This window comes from Rattus norvegicus, chromosome X, assembly GCF_036323735.1.
Source record: "Rattus norvegicus strain BN/NHsdMcwi chromosome X, GRCr8, whole genome shotgun sequence".
NCBI classification, from domain to species: Eukaryota; Metazoa; Chordata; class Mammalia; order Rodentia; family Muridae; genus Rattus; species Rattus norvegicus.
Genome location: NC_086039.1, coordinates 80,201,862 through 80,219,986, shown reverse-complemented (window position 1 = coordinate 80,219,986; position 18,125 = coordinate 80,201,862).

Sequence of the window (18,125 nt, the reverse complement as noted above, 5' to 3'; positions counted from 1 at the left end):
TAACAAACAATATCTGTGGTAATTACTATTTAGTGCAAATAGAAGCTTCTGAGATGAAAGTTGAGTATTTATTGATATGTGGGTATGATAATAGGTCATTAGAAGTCAGTTTAATACTATATACATTTATTTAGTTTATTAGTATTGGTTTATCCCCTATGGTTTATGACCTGCCTAGCCATTGGGTCCTGGCCTTGACAATGGGTCCAGATATGAGTTTCATTTTTTTTAAAGTATGATTTAAATCAAATCTAAAAGAGGTAGGTTAGTCATATGATATAACTCACCTGTGGGCATGCATTTCCTGCCTAGTCATTATTGTAGTGCACAGGATTCACAGTGGCTGTTGGATTACTGATCACTTTTCTCCTCTTGTAATACGCATAGCACCTTCCAACACTATGGGAACTAGCCAGTAGGAACTATGTGTATAAGTTTTCCATGTTCAATGAATCAGATACATGGAGTCTTCAGGAATAAAGTATTTCTGTCAAGTTCTGCAGGGTAACCAAGATCAATTTATTGTAATGTTTGAGGGTTTATGGAATCACATTAGCCAATAACTCCCAAAGCAGTAACCTTTTAAAAATAAAATAACGTATAAAATAAAGAGCCTTTGCATTTTATTTGCTAAATTCTAGTGTCTGGTAGTGGGATTGCAGCAATGTTGTAGTATAACTACATTTTAGCACACTCTCTTTCTTCCGTTCCCTCTCCCTCTCCCTCTCCCTCACCCTCTCCCTCACCCCTCTTCCTCCCTCTCCCTCGTGTGTGTGCAAATATATAAATATATAAATATATAAATATATATATATGCATGAAGTAGCTTAGATAGAGACATGTATTTTTCAAAAGGTCTTTAGTATGATTTGGAGAGATAAACACTATATAAAAATTAGAAAATGAATGAAAAATAATTTTCTTTTCTTTCTTTCTTTGTTTTGTGATATATTTCTTTTTTCTTTCTTTTTTTTTATTAACTTGAGTATTTCTTATATACATTTCGAGTATTATTCCCTTTCCCAGTTTCCGGTCAAACATCACTCTCCCCCCTCCCCTTCTTTATGGGTGTTTCCCTCCCCATCCTCCCACCCTTGCCGCCCTCCCCCCAACAATCTAGTTCACTGGGGGTTCAGTCTTAGCAGGACCCAGGGCTTCCCCTTCCACTGGTGCTCTTACTAGGATATTCATTGCTACCTATGAGGTCAGAGTCCAGGGTCAGTCCATGTGTAGTCTTTGGGTAGTGGCTTAGTCCCTGGAAGCTCTGGTTGCTTGGCATTGTTGTACATATGGGGTCTCGAGCCCCTTCAAGCTCTTCCAGTTCTTTCTCTGATTCCTTCAATGGGGGACCGATTCTCAATTCAGTGGTTTGCTGCTGGCATACGCCACTGTGTTTGCTGTATTCTGGCTGTGTCTCTCTGGAGAGATCAACATCCGGCTCCTGTCGGCCTGCAATTCTTTGCTTCGTCCACCTTGTCTAATTGGATGGCTGTATATGCATGGGCCACATGTGGGGCAGGCTCTGAAGGGGTGTTCCTTCTGTGTCTGTTTTAATCTTTGCCTCTCTATTCCGTGCCAAGGGTATTCTTGTTCCCCTTTTAAAGGAGGAGTGAAATATTCACATTTTGATCATCCGTCTTGAGTTTCATTTGTTCTAGGCATCTAGGGTAATTCAAGCATTTGGGCTAATAGCCACTTATCAATGAGTGCATACCATGTGTGTTTTTCTGTGATTGGGTTACCTCACTCAGGATGATATTTTCCAGTTCCAACCATTTGCCTACGAATTTCATAAAGTCATTGTTTTTGATAGCTGAGTAATATTCCATTGTGTAGATGTACCACATTTTCTGTATCCATTCCTCTGTTGAAGGGCATCTGGGTTCTTTCCAGCTTCTGGCTATTATAAATAAGGCTGCGATGAACATAGTGGAGCACGTGTCTTTTTTATATGTTCGGGCACCTTTTGGGTATATACCCAAGAGTGGTATAGCTGGATCCTCAGGCAGTTCAATGTCCAATTTTCTGAGGAACCTCCAGACTGATTTCCAGAATGGATGTACCAGTCTGCAATCCCACCAACAATGGAGGAGTGTTCCTCTTTCTCCACATCCTCACCAGCATCTGCTGTCTCCTGAGTTTTTGATCTTAGCCATTCTCACTGGTGTGAGGTGAAATCTCAGGGCTGTTTTGATTTGCATTTCCCTTATGACTACAGATGTTGAACATTTCTTTAGGTGTTTCTCAGCCATTCGGCATTCCTCAGCTGTGAATTCTTTGTTTAGCTCTGAACCCCATTTTTAATAGGGTTATTTGTCTCCCGGCGGTCTAACTTCTTGAGTTCTTTGTATATTTTGGATATAAGGCCTCTATCTGTTGTAGGATTGGTAAAGATCTTTTCCCAATCTGTTGGTTGCCGTTTTGTCCTAACCACAGTGTCCTTTGCCTTACAGAAGCTTTGCAGTTTTATGAGATGCCATTTGTCGATTCTTGATCTTAGAGCATAAGCCATTGGTGTTTTGTTCAGGAAATTTTTTCCAGTGCCCATGTGTTTGAGATGCTGCCCTAGTTTTTCTTCTATTAGTTTGAGTGTATCTGGTTTGATGTGTAGGTGCTTGATCCACTTGGACTTAAGCTTTGTACAGGGTGATAAGCATGGCTCGATCTGCATTCTTCTACATGTTGACCTCCAGTTGAACCAGCACCATTTGCTGAAAATGCTATCCTTTTTCCATTGGATGGTTTTGGCTCCTTTGTCAAAAATCAAGTGCCCATAGGTGTGTGGGTTCATTTCTGGGTCTTGAATTCTGTTCCATTGGTCTACCTGTCTGTCTCTGTACCAATACCATGCAGTTTTTATCACTATTGCTCTGTAATACTGCTCGAGTTCAGGGAGATTGATTCCCCCTGAAGTCCTTTTATTGTTGAGGATAGTTTTAGCTATCCTGGGTTTTTTGTTATTCCAGATGAATTTGCAAACTGTTCTGTCTAACTCTTTGAAGAAATGGATTGGTATTTTGATGGGGATTGCATTGAATCTCTAGATTGCTTTTGGTAGAATGGCCATTTTTACTATATTAATCCTGCCAATCCATGAACATGGGAGATCTTTCCATCTTCTGAGGTCTTCTTTAATTTCTTTCTTCAGAGTCTTGATGTTCGTATTGTATGGATCATTTACTTGCTCGGTTAAAGTCACACCGAGATACTTTATATTATTTGGGTCTATTATGAAGGGTGTCGTTTCCCTAATTTCTTTCTCGGCTTGTCTCTCTTTTGTGTAGAGGAAGGCTACTGATTCATTTGAGTTAATTTTATACCCAGACACTTTGCTGAAGTTGTTTATCAGCTTTAGTAGTTCTCTGGTGGAACTTTTGGGATCACTTAAATATACAATCATATCATCTGCAAATAGTGATATTTTGACTTCTTTTCTGATCTGTATCCCCTTGCCGTCCTTTTGCTTTCTGATTGTTCTGGCCAGAACTTCAAGAACTATATTGAATAAGTAGGGAGAGAGTGGGCAGCCTTGTCTAGTCCCTGATTTTAGTGGGATTGCTTCAAGTTTCTCTCCATTTAGTTTAATGTTAGCAACTGGTTTGCTGTATGTGGCTTTTACTATGTTTAGGTATGTGCCTTGAATTCCTATTTTTTCCAGGACTTTTATCATGAAGGGGTGTTGAATTTTGTAAATCTCGCATAATCTTTATACCACTGCTCCTTCAGGTCTCTCTCCTGAACCCCTTCTGCGCACACATCTCGGACGCCAGAAGAAAACACCAAACATCTGGAACCCTGGTGCACTGAAGCTCCCGGAAATGAAGGCGCAGAGAGCTAGTGGGCAGCACACCACGAGCGAACGTGAGCCTCGGGACCACAGGGAAGACCAACTTTTCTTTTTCTGCTGCAAGAGACCTGCCTGGTGAACTCAAGACACAGGCCCACAGGAACAGCTGAAGACGTGTAGAGAGGAAAAACTACACGCCCGAAAGCAGAACACTCTGTCCCCATAACAGGCTGAAAGAAAACAGGAAAACAAGTCTACAGCACTCCTGACACACAGGGTTATAGGGCAGTCTAGCCACTGTCAGAAATAGCAGAACAAAGTAACACTAGAGATAATCTCATGGCGAGAGGCAAGCGCAGGAACACAAGCAACAGAAACCAAGACTACTTGGCACCATCGGAGCCCAATTCTCCCATCAAAACAAACATGGAATATCCAAACACACCAGAAAAGCAAGATCTAGTTTCAAAATCATATTTGATCATGATGCTGGAGGACTTCAAGAAAGACGTGAAGAACTCCCTTAGAGAACAAGTAGAAGCCTACAGAGAGGAATCGGAAAAATGCCTGAAAGAATTCCAGGAAAACGTAAATAAAAAAGTAGAAACCCATAGAGAGGAGACACAAAAATCCCTGAAAGAATTCCAGGAAAACACAAACAGTTGAAGGAATTAAAAATGGAAATAGAAGCAATCAAGAAAGAACACATGGAAACAACCCTGGATATAGAAAATCAAAAGAAGAGACAAGGAGCTGTAGATACAAGCTTCACCAACAGAATACAAGAGATGGAAGAGAGAATCTCGGGAGCAGAAGATTCCATAGAAATCATTGACTCAACTGTCAAAGATAATGTAAAGCAGAAAAAGCTACTGGTCCAAAACATACAGGAAATCCAGTACTCAATGAGAAGATCAAACCAAAGGATAATAGGTATAGAAGAGAGTGAAGACTCCCAGCTCAAAGGACCAGTAAATATCTTCAACAAAATCATAGAAGAAAACTTCCCTAACCTAAAAAAAGAGATACCCATAGGCATACAAGAAGCCTACAGAACTCCAAATAGATTGGACCAGAAAAGAAACACCTCCCGTCACATAATTGTCAAAACAACAAACGCACAAAATAAAGAAAGAATATTAAAAGCAGTAAGGGAGAAAGGTCAAGTAACATATAAAGGCAGATCTATCAGAATCACACCAGACTTTTTGCCAGACACTATGAAAGCCAGAAGATCCTGGACAGATGTCATACAGACCCTAAGAGAACACAAATGCCAGCCCAGGTTACTGTATCCTGCAAAACTCTCAATTAACATACATGGAGAAACCAAGATATTCCATGACAAAACCAAATTTACACAATATCTTTCTACAAATCCAGCACTACAAAGGATAATAAATGGTAAAGCCCAAATAAGGAGGCAAGCTACACCCTAGAAGAAGCAAGAAACTAGTCGTCTTGGCAACAAAATGAAGAGAAGAAAAGCACACAAACATAACCTATATAATACTATGTTTAGGTATGGGCCTTGAAATCCTATTCTTTCCAGGACTTTTATCATGAAGGGGTGTTGAATTTTGTCAAATGCTTTCTCAGCATCTAATGAAATGATCATGTGTTTTGTTCTTTCAGTTTGTTTATATAATGGATCACGTTGATGGTTTTCCGTATATTAAACCATCCCTGCATGCCTGGGATGAAGCCTACTTGATCATGGTGGATGATTGTTTTGATGTGCTCTTGGATTTGGTTTGCCAGAATTTTATTGAGTATTTTTGCGTCGATATCCATAAGGGAAATTGGTCGGAAGTTCTCTTTCTTTGTTGGGTCTTTGTGTGGTTTAGGTATAAGAGTAATTGTGGCTTCATAGAAGGAATTCGGTAGTGCTCCATCTGTTTCAATTTTGTGGAATAGTTTGGATAATATTGGTATGAGGTCTTGTATGAAGGTCTGATAGAATTCTGCACTAAACTCGTCTGGACCTGGGCTCTTTTTGGTTGGGAGACCTTTAATAACTGTTTCTATGTCCTTAGGAGTTATGGGGTTGTTTAACTGGTTTATCTGTTCCTGATTTAACTTCGGTACCTGGTATCTGTCTAGGAAATTGTCCATTTCCTGCAGATTTTCAAGTTTTGTTGAATATAGGCTTTTATAGTAAGATCTGATGAATCTTTGAATTTCCTCTGAATCTGTAGTTATGTCTCCCTTTTCATTTCTGATTTTGTTAATTTGGATACACTCTCTGTGTCCTCTCGTTAGTCTGGCTACCTATCTTGTTGATTTTCGAATGAACCAACTTTTGGTTCTGTTGATTCTTTCTATGGTCCTTTTTGTTTCTACTTGGTTGATTTCAGCACTGAGTTTGATTATTTCCTGCCTTCTACTCCTCCTGGGTGTATTTGCTTCTTTTTGTTCTAGAGATTTTAGGTGTGCTGTCAAGCTGGTGACATATGCTCTTTCCTGATTCTTTCTGCAGGCACTCAGCGCTATGAGATTTCCTCTTAGCACAGCTTTCATTGTGTCCGATAAGTTTTGGTATGTTGTACCTTCATTTTCATTAAATTCTAAAAAGTCTTTAATTTCTTTCTTTATTTCTTCCTTGACCAGTTTATCATTAAGTAGAGCATTGTTCAATTTCCACGTATATGTGGGCATTCTTCCCTGTTTGTTATTGAAGACCAGTTTTAGTCCGTGGTAGTCCAATAGCACGCATGGGATTATTTCTATCTTTCTGTACCTGTTGAGGCCCGTTTTTTGATCAATTATATGGTCAATTTTGGAGAAAGTACCATGAGGAGCTGAGAAGAAGGTATATCCTTTTGCTTTAGGATAGAATGATCTATAAATATCTGTTAAGTCCATTTGGCTCATGACTTCTCTTAGTCTGTCTACGTCTTTGTTTAATTTCTGTTTCCATGATCTGTCCATTGATGAGAGTGGGGTGTTGAAGTCTTCTACTATTATTGTGTGAGGTGCAATGTGTGGTTTGAGCTTTAGTAAGGTTTCTTTTACGTGTGTAGGTGCCCTTGTATTTGGGGCATAGATATTTAGGACTGAGAGTTCATCTTGGTGGATTTTTCCTTTGATGAATATGAAGTGTCCTTCCTTTTCTTTTTTGATGAATTTTCATTGAAAATTGATTTTATTTGATATTAGAATGGCTACTCCAGCTTGCTTCTTCTGACCGTTTGCTTGGAAAGTTGTTTTCCAGCCTTTCACTCTGAGGTAGTGTCTGTCTTTGTCTCTGAGGTGTGTTTCCTGTAGGCAGCAGAATGCAGGGTCCTGGTTGCGTATCCAGTTTGTTAATCTATGTCTTTTTATTGGGGAGTTGAGGCCATTGATGTTGAGAGATATTAAGGAATAGTGATTATTGCTTCCTGTTATGTTCATATTTGGATGTGAGGTTATGTTTGTGTGCTTTTCCTCTCTTTGTGTTTTTGCCAAGACGATTAGTTTCTTGTTTCTTCTAGGGTATAGCTTGCCTCCTTATGTTGGGCTTTACCACTTATTATCCTTTGTAGTGCTGGATTTGTAGAAAGATATTGTGTAAATTTGGTTTTGTCATGGAATATCTTGGTTTCTCCATCTATGTTAATTGAGAGTTTTGCAGGATACAGTAACATGGGCTGGCATTTGTGTTCTCTTAGGGTCTGTATGACATCTGTCCAGGATCTTCTGGCTTTCATAGTTTCTGGCAAAAAGTCTGGTGTAATTCTGATAGGTCTGCCTTTATATGTTACTTGACCTTTTTCCCTTACTGCTTTTAATATTCTTTCGTTATGTTGTGCGTTTGGTGTTTTGACTATTATGTGACAGGAGGTGTTTCTTTTCTGGTCCAATCTATTTTTAGTTCTGTAGGCTTCTTGTATGCCTATGGGTATCTCTTTTTTTTAGGTTAGGGAAGTTTTCTTCTATGATTTTGTTGAAAATATTTACTGGTCCTTTGAGCTGGGAGTCTTCACTCTCTTCTATACCTATTATCCTTAGGTTTGATCTTCTCATTGTGTCCTGGATTTCCTGTATGTTTTGGACCAGTAGCTTTTTCTGCTTTACATTATCTTTGACAGTTGAGTCGAGGATTTCTATGGAATCTTCTGCTCCTGAGGTTCTCTCTTCCATCTCTTGTATTCTGTTGGTGAAGCTCGTATCTACAGCTCCTTGTCTCTTCTTTTGGTTTTCTATATCCAGGGTTTTTTCCATGTGTTCTTTCTTGATTGCTTCTATTTCCAGTTTTAATTCCTTCAACTGTTTGATTGTGTTTTCCTGGAATTCTTTCAGGGATTTTTGTGACTCCTCTCTATGGGCTTCTACTTGTTTATTTATGTTTTCCTGAAATTCTTTCAGGGATTTTTGCGATTCCTCTCTGTAGGCTTCTACTTGTTTATTAATGTTTTCCTCTGTTTCTCTAAGGGAGTTGTTCAAGTCTTTCTTGAAGTCCTCCAGCATCATGATCAAATATGATTTTGAAACTAGATCTTGCTTTTCTGGTGTGTTTGGATATTCCGTGTTTGCTTTGGTGGGCAAATTGTGCTCCGATGATGCCATGTAGTCTTGGTTTCTGTTGCTTGGGTTCCTGTGCTTGCCTCTCGCCATGAGATTCTCTCTAGTGTTACTTTGTTCTGCTATTTCTGACAGTGGCTAGACTGTCCTATAACCTGTGTGTCAGGAGTGCTGTAGACCTGTTTTCCTGTTTTCTTTCAGCCAGTTATGGGGACAGAGTGTTCTGCTTTCGGGTGTGTAGTTTTTCCTATCTACAGGTCTTCAGCTCTTCCTGTGGTCCTGTGTCTGGTGTTCACCAGGCAGGTCACTTGCATTAGAAAAGTTGGTATTACCTGTGTTCCCGAGTCTCAAGTTTGCTCGTGGGGTGCTGCCTACGAGCTCTCCGAGGCGGCAGCAACCTGGAAGATCTGTGCTGTCCTTTCCAGGAGCCTCTGTGCACCAGGGTTCCAGATGGCATTTGGTGTTTTCCTCTGACGTCAGAGATGTGTGCAGAGTGGAGTCTCTCCTGGTTTCCCAGGCGTGTCTGGTCTCTGTGTAGGTTTATCTCTCCCTCCCATGGGATTTGGGTGCAGAGAACTGTTTATCCGGTCTGTCCCTTCAGTTTCCAGGTGTGTCTCAGGGCAGGGGTCCTGCCGCTCCTGGGCCCTCCCCCACGGGAACCCAGAGGCCGTATACAGTTTCCTCTTGGGCCAGGGATGTGGGTAGTGATGGGCAGTGTTGGTGGTCTCTTCCACTCTGCAGCCTCAGGAGTGCCCACCTGACCAGGCGGTGAGGTCTCTCTCCCACGGGGTCTGGGAGCAGAGAGCTGCTGTGGGCATGGATCCGCGGGTTTGGAACTCCCAGTAAACACAGGAAGTGTCTGGTCCTAGAGGAATTTTGCCTCTGTGTGTCCTGAGTTCACCAGGCAGGTCTCTTGCAGCAGAAAAGTTGGTCTTACCTGTGGTCTCAAGGCTCAAGTTTGCTTGTGGGGTGCTGCTTACGAGCTCTCTGCGGTGGCAGCAACCAGGAAGATCTGCGCCGCCCTTTCTGGGAGCCTCTGTGTACCAGGGTTCCAGATGGCGTTTGGTGTTTTCCTCTGGTGTCAGAGATGTGTGCAGAGTGCAGTCTCTTCTGGTTTCCCAGGTGTGTCTGCCTCTCTGTAGGTTCAATCTATGATGAAATTGTGGGCACGTATGTGCATAATAACTTGTCCAGCTCTACTGGAAAATTAGTAATGTCTGTCGTGTCTTTTAGTGCAGAAAACATTGACAAATTAATGTAAGATGCCATGAACAAGGAATATTTGGTAAATTCTGTTATTGTAATCTCCAAGAAAAAAAAAGCAGGATAGAAAAACATGGAGTTATTTTCTTAAGATTAGAACTGTATCTGGAACCTTAAGTTTTGATTTCATTCTTATAGTCTAGTTTCTATTCTGAAACGATAGTCTTGTGTCTCTACATGAAGCCTTCTTTTTCTGAGTTTTTATGCTATAATTCAGTAATATATCATGCTTACTTTTGAAATATCCATTATTGTTTCTAAAGGTGATTAACATACTCTATAAATGATATGTAGCTAAAAAAATTAGGTGCTCACTATGGGCTTTTGTACTGTTTTTTTTTAGTGCTTCAAAACTATGTAGAATAAGTAATAGAATACCTATAATGCATCACTGTTATGGCACTATTGAAAGGACAGGTTGAGAGTAGTCATAAAAATACAAGTGGTATTTGATGAATTGTGTTTAATTTAAGAGGTTGATGATATATCTAATCAGGGTTTTAAAAATAGTTAAACTAAATAATGTGACAGTATCTATGATACTCAAGATCATATTTCACTTCCTGCGATTTCTTTGCCTTAACTGAGGAGGTATGGTGGTTACTTTCAGTGTGGATCAGTTTACAGACCATGGAGAAAACAACTGAGCCTCATATTTAATTTCAAAATCAGTATTAATGAAATAATAAATAACAAATTCTATATAATTCAGGTGAAATTAATAGATTCAATCATTTTGTATTAGGCACCAGACCATTAAATCAAGTATTATGGTTTATTGTTAAACAGTTGTTAGAGGCAGAATGAAGTTCCAATGACATGAGTGCCAGTCTACCATATTTTGACAATTTGTTTTGTGGATATAAATATGAATGTTTGAACTATAATGTTCACGAGTTACACCTATAGTTGTATGGGAGATATTGAACAGATAATGCCTTTTATGATGCAAAATATGCAAATAAAAATTAAAATTCATCAGTTTGTATTTTAATTTTCTTCCTTATATAGCAATAAATCTTTTAAAAATCAAAAGGAAAGCATGATTAAACACAGATCTTTATAGACTGATAAAGATTGAGACCTACTATATTGACTTTTGGCAGATGTTGTCAGGTACAATGGTAATTAAAATATAATGCTGTGTAAAATACATTTAAATGATATAAATGAAATGCATCCGCTCTATTGCTAAATTAATAGAATTATATCTGTATAAGTATAAAGAGGCCTTTCAAAGAAGAGAGTTATTTTATTTTTTTTTACAGCTATTGCTCTTTTTTTGTGTTTGAATTTTTTTCTTTTATTGGGTAATTTTTATTAACATTTCAAATGTCATTCCCTTTCCTGGTTTCCCCCATCCCATCCCCTCCCCTTCTTCTATGAGGGTGTTCCCCCACCTAGCCACCCACTACTTCCCACCTCCCTGCCTTGACATTCCCCTACACTGGGGCATCGAGCCTTGGCAGGACCGAGGGCTTTTCCTCCTATTGATGTTCAACAAGGCCATCCTCTACTATATATGCAGTTGGAGCCCAGGGTCAGTCCATGTATAGTCTTTGGGTAGTGATTTAGTCCCTGGGAGCTCTGGCTGGTTGGCATTGGTTCTCTTATGGGGTAGCAAGCCCCTTGAGCTCTTTCAATCCTTTCTCTAATCTTCTAAAGTGGTCTTGTTCTCAGTTCAAATGTTTGCTGTTAGCATTTGCCTCTGTATTTGCCATGCTTTGCCTGTGTCTCTCAGGAGACATCTATATCAGGCTCCTGTCAGCATGCACTTATTAGCTTCATCAATCTTATCAAGTTTTGGTGGCTGTATATATATGGGCAATATGTGGGACAGGCTCTGACTGGCTGTTCCTTCAGTCTCTATTCCAAACTTTGCCTCTATATTCCCTCCTATGAATATTTCAGTTCCCCCTTTTAAGAAGGAATGAAGGAGCATCTGCACTTTGATCCTCTTTCTTCTTGAGCTTCATGTGGTCTATGTGTTGTACCTTGGGAAATTCTAATTTGCTATGTTTTGATATGGGCTTTGAATTCCTGATCTTCCTGGGACTTTTATCATGAAGGGGTGTTGGATTTTGTCAACTGCTTTCTCAGGATCTAATGAAATGATCATGTGGTTTATTTCTTTGAGTTTGTTTATATAGTGGATTACATTGATGGATTTCTATATATTGAACCATGCCTGCATTCATGGCATGAAACCTACTTGATCATGATGGATGATTGTTTTGATGAGTTCTTGAATTCCATTTGTGACGATTTTATTGACTATTTTTGTGTGAATATTCATACGGGAAATCGGTCTGAAGTTCTCTTTATTTGTTTGGTCTTTCTATGGTTTAGGCATAAGCATATTTGTGGCTTCATTGAAGGAATTGGGTATTGCTCTGTGTGTTTCTAATTTGTGGAATAGTTTGGACAGTGTTGGTATGAAGTTTTCTTTTTTCTTTTTTTCTCATCTTTATTAACTTGGGTATTTCTTATTTACATTTCAATTGTTATTCCCTTTCCCGGGTATGAAGTTTTCTATGAAGGTCTGATAGAACTCTGTACTAAACCCATCTGATCCCTGGTTCTTTTTGGTTGGGAGACTTTTAATTACTACTTCTATTTCTTTAGGAGTTATGGGGTTGTTTAGATGGTTTATCTGTTCCTGGTTTAACCTAGGTACCTGGCATTTGTCTATAAAGTTGTCCATTTCCTCCAGATTTTCCAGTTTTGTTGAATATAGGATTTTGTAGTAGGATCTGATGATTTTTTGAATTTCCTTAGATTCTGTTGTTGTTTTCTCCCTTTTCATTTCTGATTTTGTTAATTTGGATACACTCTCTGTGTACTCTGGTTAGTCTGGCTAAGGGTTTATCTGTCTTGTTGATTTTCTCAAAGAACCAGCTCCTGGTTTTATTGACTCTTGGTATAGTCCTTTTTGTTTCTACTTCGTTGATTTCAGCCCTGCATTTGATTATTTCTTGCAGTCTACTAGTTTTGGGTGTATTTGCTTCTTTTTGTTCTAGAGCTTTTAGGTGTGCTGTCAAGCTGCTAGTATATGCTCTCTCATGTTTCTTTTTGGAGGCACTCAGAGCTATTATGAGTTTTACTCTTAGCACTGCTTTCATTATGTCCCATATGTTTAGGTATGATATGCCTTTGTTTTCTTTAAATTCTAAGAAGTCTTTAATATATTTTTTTATTTCTTCAAGTTATCATTGAGTAGAACATTGTTCAACTTCCATGTATATGTGGGCTTTCTATTCGTTTTATTGTTATTGAAGACCAGACTTAGTCTGTGGTGATCTGATAGGATGCATAGGATTATTCCTTTCTTCCTGTATCTGTGGAGGCCTGTTTTGTAACTGATTATATGGTCAGTTTTGAAGAAGGTACCATGAGGTGCTGACAAGAAGTTATATCCTTTTGTTTTAGGATGGAATGATCTATAAATATCTGTTAAGATCATTTGGTTCATAACTTCCATTAGTTTCTCTATGTCTCTGTTTAATTTCTGTTTCCATGATGTCCATTGGTGAAAGTGGAGTGTGAAAACTCCTAGTATTATTGTGTGAGGTGCAATGTGTGATTTGAACTTTAGTAAGGTATCTTTTATGAATGTAGGTGGCCTTGCATTTGGACCATAGATATTTAGGATTAAGAGTTCATCTTGGTGGATTTTCCTTTGATGAATATGAAGTGCCCTTCTTATCTTTTGATGTCTTTTGGTTGGAAGTCGATTTTATTCGATATTAGAATGGTCATTCCAACTTCTTTCTTGTGACCATTTGCTTGGAAAGTTGTTTTCCAGACTTTTACTCTGAGGAAGTATCTGTCTTTGTTTCTGAGGTATGTTTTCTGTATGCAGCAAAATGCTTGGTCCTCTTTACCTATCTAGTCTGTTAGTCTATGTCTTTTTATTGGTGAATGGATTGAGTCAGAAATGTGGGCAGAGAGTAGTCTCCTCTGGTTTCCCAGGTGTGTCTGCCCCTCTGAAGTTCTAGCTCTCCCTCTCACAGGAATTGAGTGCAGGGAACTGTTTGACCAGGTCCCTCCAGATCGGGGTGCAGTCTGCATCGCAGGTCTCCTGCAGCTTGACAGCCCCTATCTTGCTGTTCTCAGTGGCCCTATACAGTTTCCTCTTGGGCCAGGGATGTAGGGAAAGGTGGGCAGAAGTGGCAGTCTCTCCTGCCCTGCATTCTCAGGATTGCTCACATGTCTTGGCAATGAGCTCTCCCACAGGGTTTGGGATCAGGGAGCTGTGGCTGTCCTGTATTTATTTAAGGGAGTTATTTTTGCCCTTCCTAATGTCCCCCATCATCATTATAAATTACGATTTTAAAGCTAAATCTTGCTTTTCTAGTATGTTTGGATATCCAGTATTTGCTTTGGTGGGAGAAATGGGCTCTTAAGTTTCCAAGTAGTCTTCCTTTCTGTTGCTTAGGTGTCTGTGCTTTCCTCTCATCATCAAGTTGTCTCTGGTGTTAGGTTTTCTTGCTATCTCTAACAGTGGCTTCACCCTACTGTAGGCCTGTGTATCATTACTCCTGTAGACCTGTTTTCTTTCACCAGGACCTGGGAATAGATAGCTCTGTTCTCAGGTGTATAGGTGCTCCTGGTGACTGGCTTTTAGCTCTCAGTGCAGGCAGAAACCCAAAGGGTCCTACCCCTGTCTGTTTCTATGTCCCTGTGCCCAGGGAACACAGATGACACTAGGCAATTTTGTCTTGCGCCAGGAATGTGGGCAGAAAGTAGTTGTCTCCTCTGAGTTTTCAGGAGTGTCCATACTTCTGAGGGTCCAGCTCTCTCCTCCTTGGTACTTGGATGCTGGTAGCTGTGTGACCAGTTCAGTTCAGTTCTGGGCACAGGCAGAAACCAGGAGGTTTCTGCTGCTGACTGCTCCTATATTCTTGTATCCAGAGGCACAATGTAGTTTTCTCTTGGGCCAGAGACATAGGCAGAACTGGTGGTCTGTCCTGCGGTCTCATGATTATCCGCACTTCTGGGATTTCAGCTCTCTCCTCCTTAGGAGAGTTATGACTGACTTTGAAGGTAATTTCCAAAAGTTTTTCTAGACCTAAGAAACAAATAAGACACCATAATCTTTTAAATTGTATATATACAGGTACAAAATTTTATTTTCTTCTTAAAATGCATAATTTATTTAACATTGACATTTATAAATAAAATCAGTATTAATATTGGTCAAAGATATGCAATAACATTCAAATTCATGGCTAGACAAGTACATTTAAATCATGTTATTTTTTTAATTTTCTTTTAAGGATTTCAATATGTAGTTGTAGTATATACCTAAAACTTAAGTTTTCGAGTATAGCTTACTTTTCTAACAACCAACTAGCATTTATTTTTACACAAATAAAAAATATAATTAAACAATATATTATCCTCACCAATTAAATGGTCTTAATATTTAAAAGTAAATATTGAGAGAAGTTAATCCTGTTCATGGTGTCTTACAACATTGACTTTTTTGTCTATCATTTTGTCTCTCTCACCAGAGATCTTCTATATAACAATTAGAGTCATATATCTTTTGTGATATATGATTCAAAAATTAAAGATATTATCCAAAAGATATTAAAGATATTAGCCACAAAGCTTTAGAAAATACTTTGAAAATAAATCCATTAATTTATCTAAGCTCTTCTTGAAGCTTCTTAAACTTTCTATTGATTTAGTAGAGTCTCAGTATTGAAAATGACTTCAGATTGTTTTCAGTATTGCTTTTTCATTGATCAGAAAAGATCTTAAGCCCTTGAAACAAGAAATAGTTTGTTCTGTAGCTTATAACAAACCAACCAAAAAATGTTGAATGTTGTCGGCATCTTTTCTGATATACAATGCATAGTTTTTATTCTAAATACAATATGCCTCATATTTTCTACTTATATCAACTCTTAATTTTCTAAGTCCTACCTGAGTTAGAAATTTTAAAGTCAATTGTTTTCATAGCTACTTTTGTACACATATATATTTACAAATAACATTTTTATAGTTTAAAAAATCTAGTCATGGATTTATGTGATTAGATGAATTTGCTGTAAGCCTTTTAGTTTTTTTTTTTCCTGTGGGAAGTCTTGCTTGCTTCTTCTTTTTCATTCTGATGCTATATATATTTTTTTTAATTTTTATAAAAGAAAATATAGTGAAACTCCAAATATTTTTTTAGATTTCAACTTAGTTTTAAAAGATTTATTTTATTTTATGTATTATATGTCTGTGTCTTTTTGTATGTGCATTTTTACAATTGTTCTCACAGGCTAGGAGGTGTCAGATCTATTGCAGAGGGAGTTACAGGACTTTGCCCAGTCAGGGTTCTGTGAACAAAATTCTACTCATCTGCAAAAGCAACAAGTGTTTTTAACTGTTGAGCCATCTCTTCAGCATCATCTAAATATTGTTGGTAGATGTTCAGTAGAGGAACTAGCTCTACACATAGAGATGTAGGACTAAATAATTCAAACAGAAAGCTCATCTTATACTAAGGGAGATAATACTAGAAACATTTTCCTATAGAATTAGCATTAAGATATCAAATAATGCCCTTTGTAAATATATGCATAGAATTATGAAGGATCAAGGAATTTATAAATTTGAATCACTTAATCTTTTCCAGATTATCACAAAAAAGTAATAGTGAAAGATAGTAAAATAATATTTTTTATATTTTGATACTTCCCAGGTCTACAGAAGTTAAGAATGATGGGTAACAACATACTAGTATGATTTAGTTCAATGTATGAACTACATTCTAATTATAGAATTTAACTGTAGACTTATTGTCAGATAAAAAAAAGCTAAGATAACTTAAGTGTTATCCCCTTTACAGTTTGTTAAAATTCATTTTTGCAAAACTAAGTACTAGTTTTAAAGGTAGAAATAAATATAAATATCTCTAAAAACATTAAGTAGATTCTAATCTAAAATTTCTTAAGTTAGTGGTATGAGAAAATAATGATGAAATTGTCTTTAGTTTATGTTTTTCTTGGAACAAAATAAGAATATGCAATGATACACATGTTCTTTAACACCCACTTAAAATGGAACAGGGTTTTGTCAGGGATTTTGGTAGGTGGCCCATCTAGTGTCCAAAGACATCAGTAAATTCTGCCTCATCATTTTCTTTTATGTTCTCTTTTGTCACTTCAGAATCTGTATTTATATTTGTCTCTTTTGTCAGAACATTAATCTACTGATCCAGAAAAAAAGAACATTAATTATGAAAATATAGAAATTAATTTTTAATTTAATTTTTCGTGGATATTTTATGCATTTACATTTCAAATTGCCCCACTCTCCCATACCCCCTCCCTCCTTTCCCTGCTTCTATGAGGATTTTTCACTCCAACCTACCCACTCCCATCTCAAAACCCTGGTATTCGGCTACATTGGGGAAATGAGCCTTCACAGGACCAAGGTCTCCTCCTATTATTGATGCTGGACAATGCCATCGTATGTTACATATGTGGCTGGAGCCACTGCTCCCTCCATCTGTACTCATTTGTTGGTGGTTTAGTCCCTGGGCGCTCTGGTGGGTCTGGTTAGTTGATTTTGTTGTTCTTCCTATGGGATTGCAAACCCATTCAGCTCCTTCATTCCTTTATCTACCTCCTCCATTGTGGTCCTGTGCTCAGTCCAATGGTTACCTGCAGTCATCCTTATATGTATCAGTAGGGCTCTGGTAGAGCCTCTCAGGAGATATTCATATCAGTCTCCTGACAGCAAGACTTCTTGGCATCAGCAAAAGTGACTGGGTTTGGTGGATGCATATGGGATGGATGCCCGGCTGGGGTAGTCTCTAGATTACCTTTTCTTCAGTTCCTACTCCACTCTTTGTCCCTGTATTTCCTCCCTTAAGTAATTTCTTCTCCCTTCTAAGAAGGACTGAAGCATTCACATTTTGTTCTTCCTTCTTCTTCAGCTTCATATGATCAGTAAACCATCCATGACCTCAAGCTGTATTACTGAACAATTGTGATAAAAACTGCATGGTATTGGTACAGTGACAGGCAGACAGATCAATGGAATAGAATTGAAGACCCAGAAATGAACCCACACACGTATGGTCACTTGATCTTTGGCAAAGGACCTAAAAGCTATCCAATGGAAAAATGACATCATTTTCAACAAACAGTGCTGGTTCAACTAGAGGTCAGCATGCAGAAGAATGCAAATCGACCCCTTCTTATCTGCTTGTACAAAGCTCAAGTCCAAGTGGATCAAAGATCTCCAAATAAAACTAGATAAACTGAAAGTAACAGAAGAGAAAGTGGGGAAAAACCTCGAAGTCAAAGGCACAGGGGGAAATTTCCTGAACAGAACAACAATGGCTTATGCTCTAAGATCAAGAATGACAAATAGGACCTCATAAAATTGCAAAGCTTCTGTAAGGCAAAGGATACTATCAATAGGACAAAACAGCAACCAACAGATTGAGAAAAGATCTTTACCAATACTACATCTGATAGAGGGCTAATATCCAATATATACAAAGAACTCAAGAAGTTAGACTCCAGAGAGCCAAATAACTCTATCAAAAATGGGGTACAGAGGT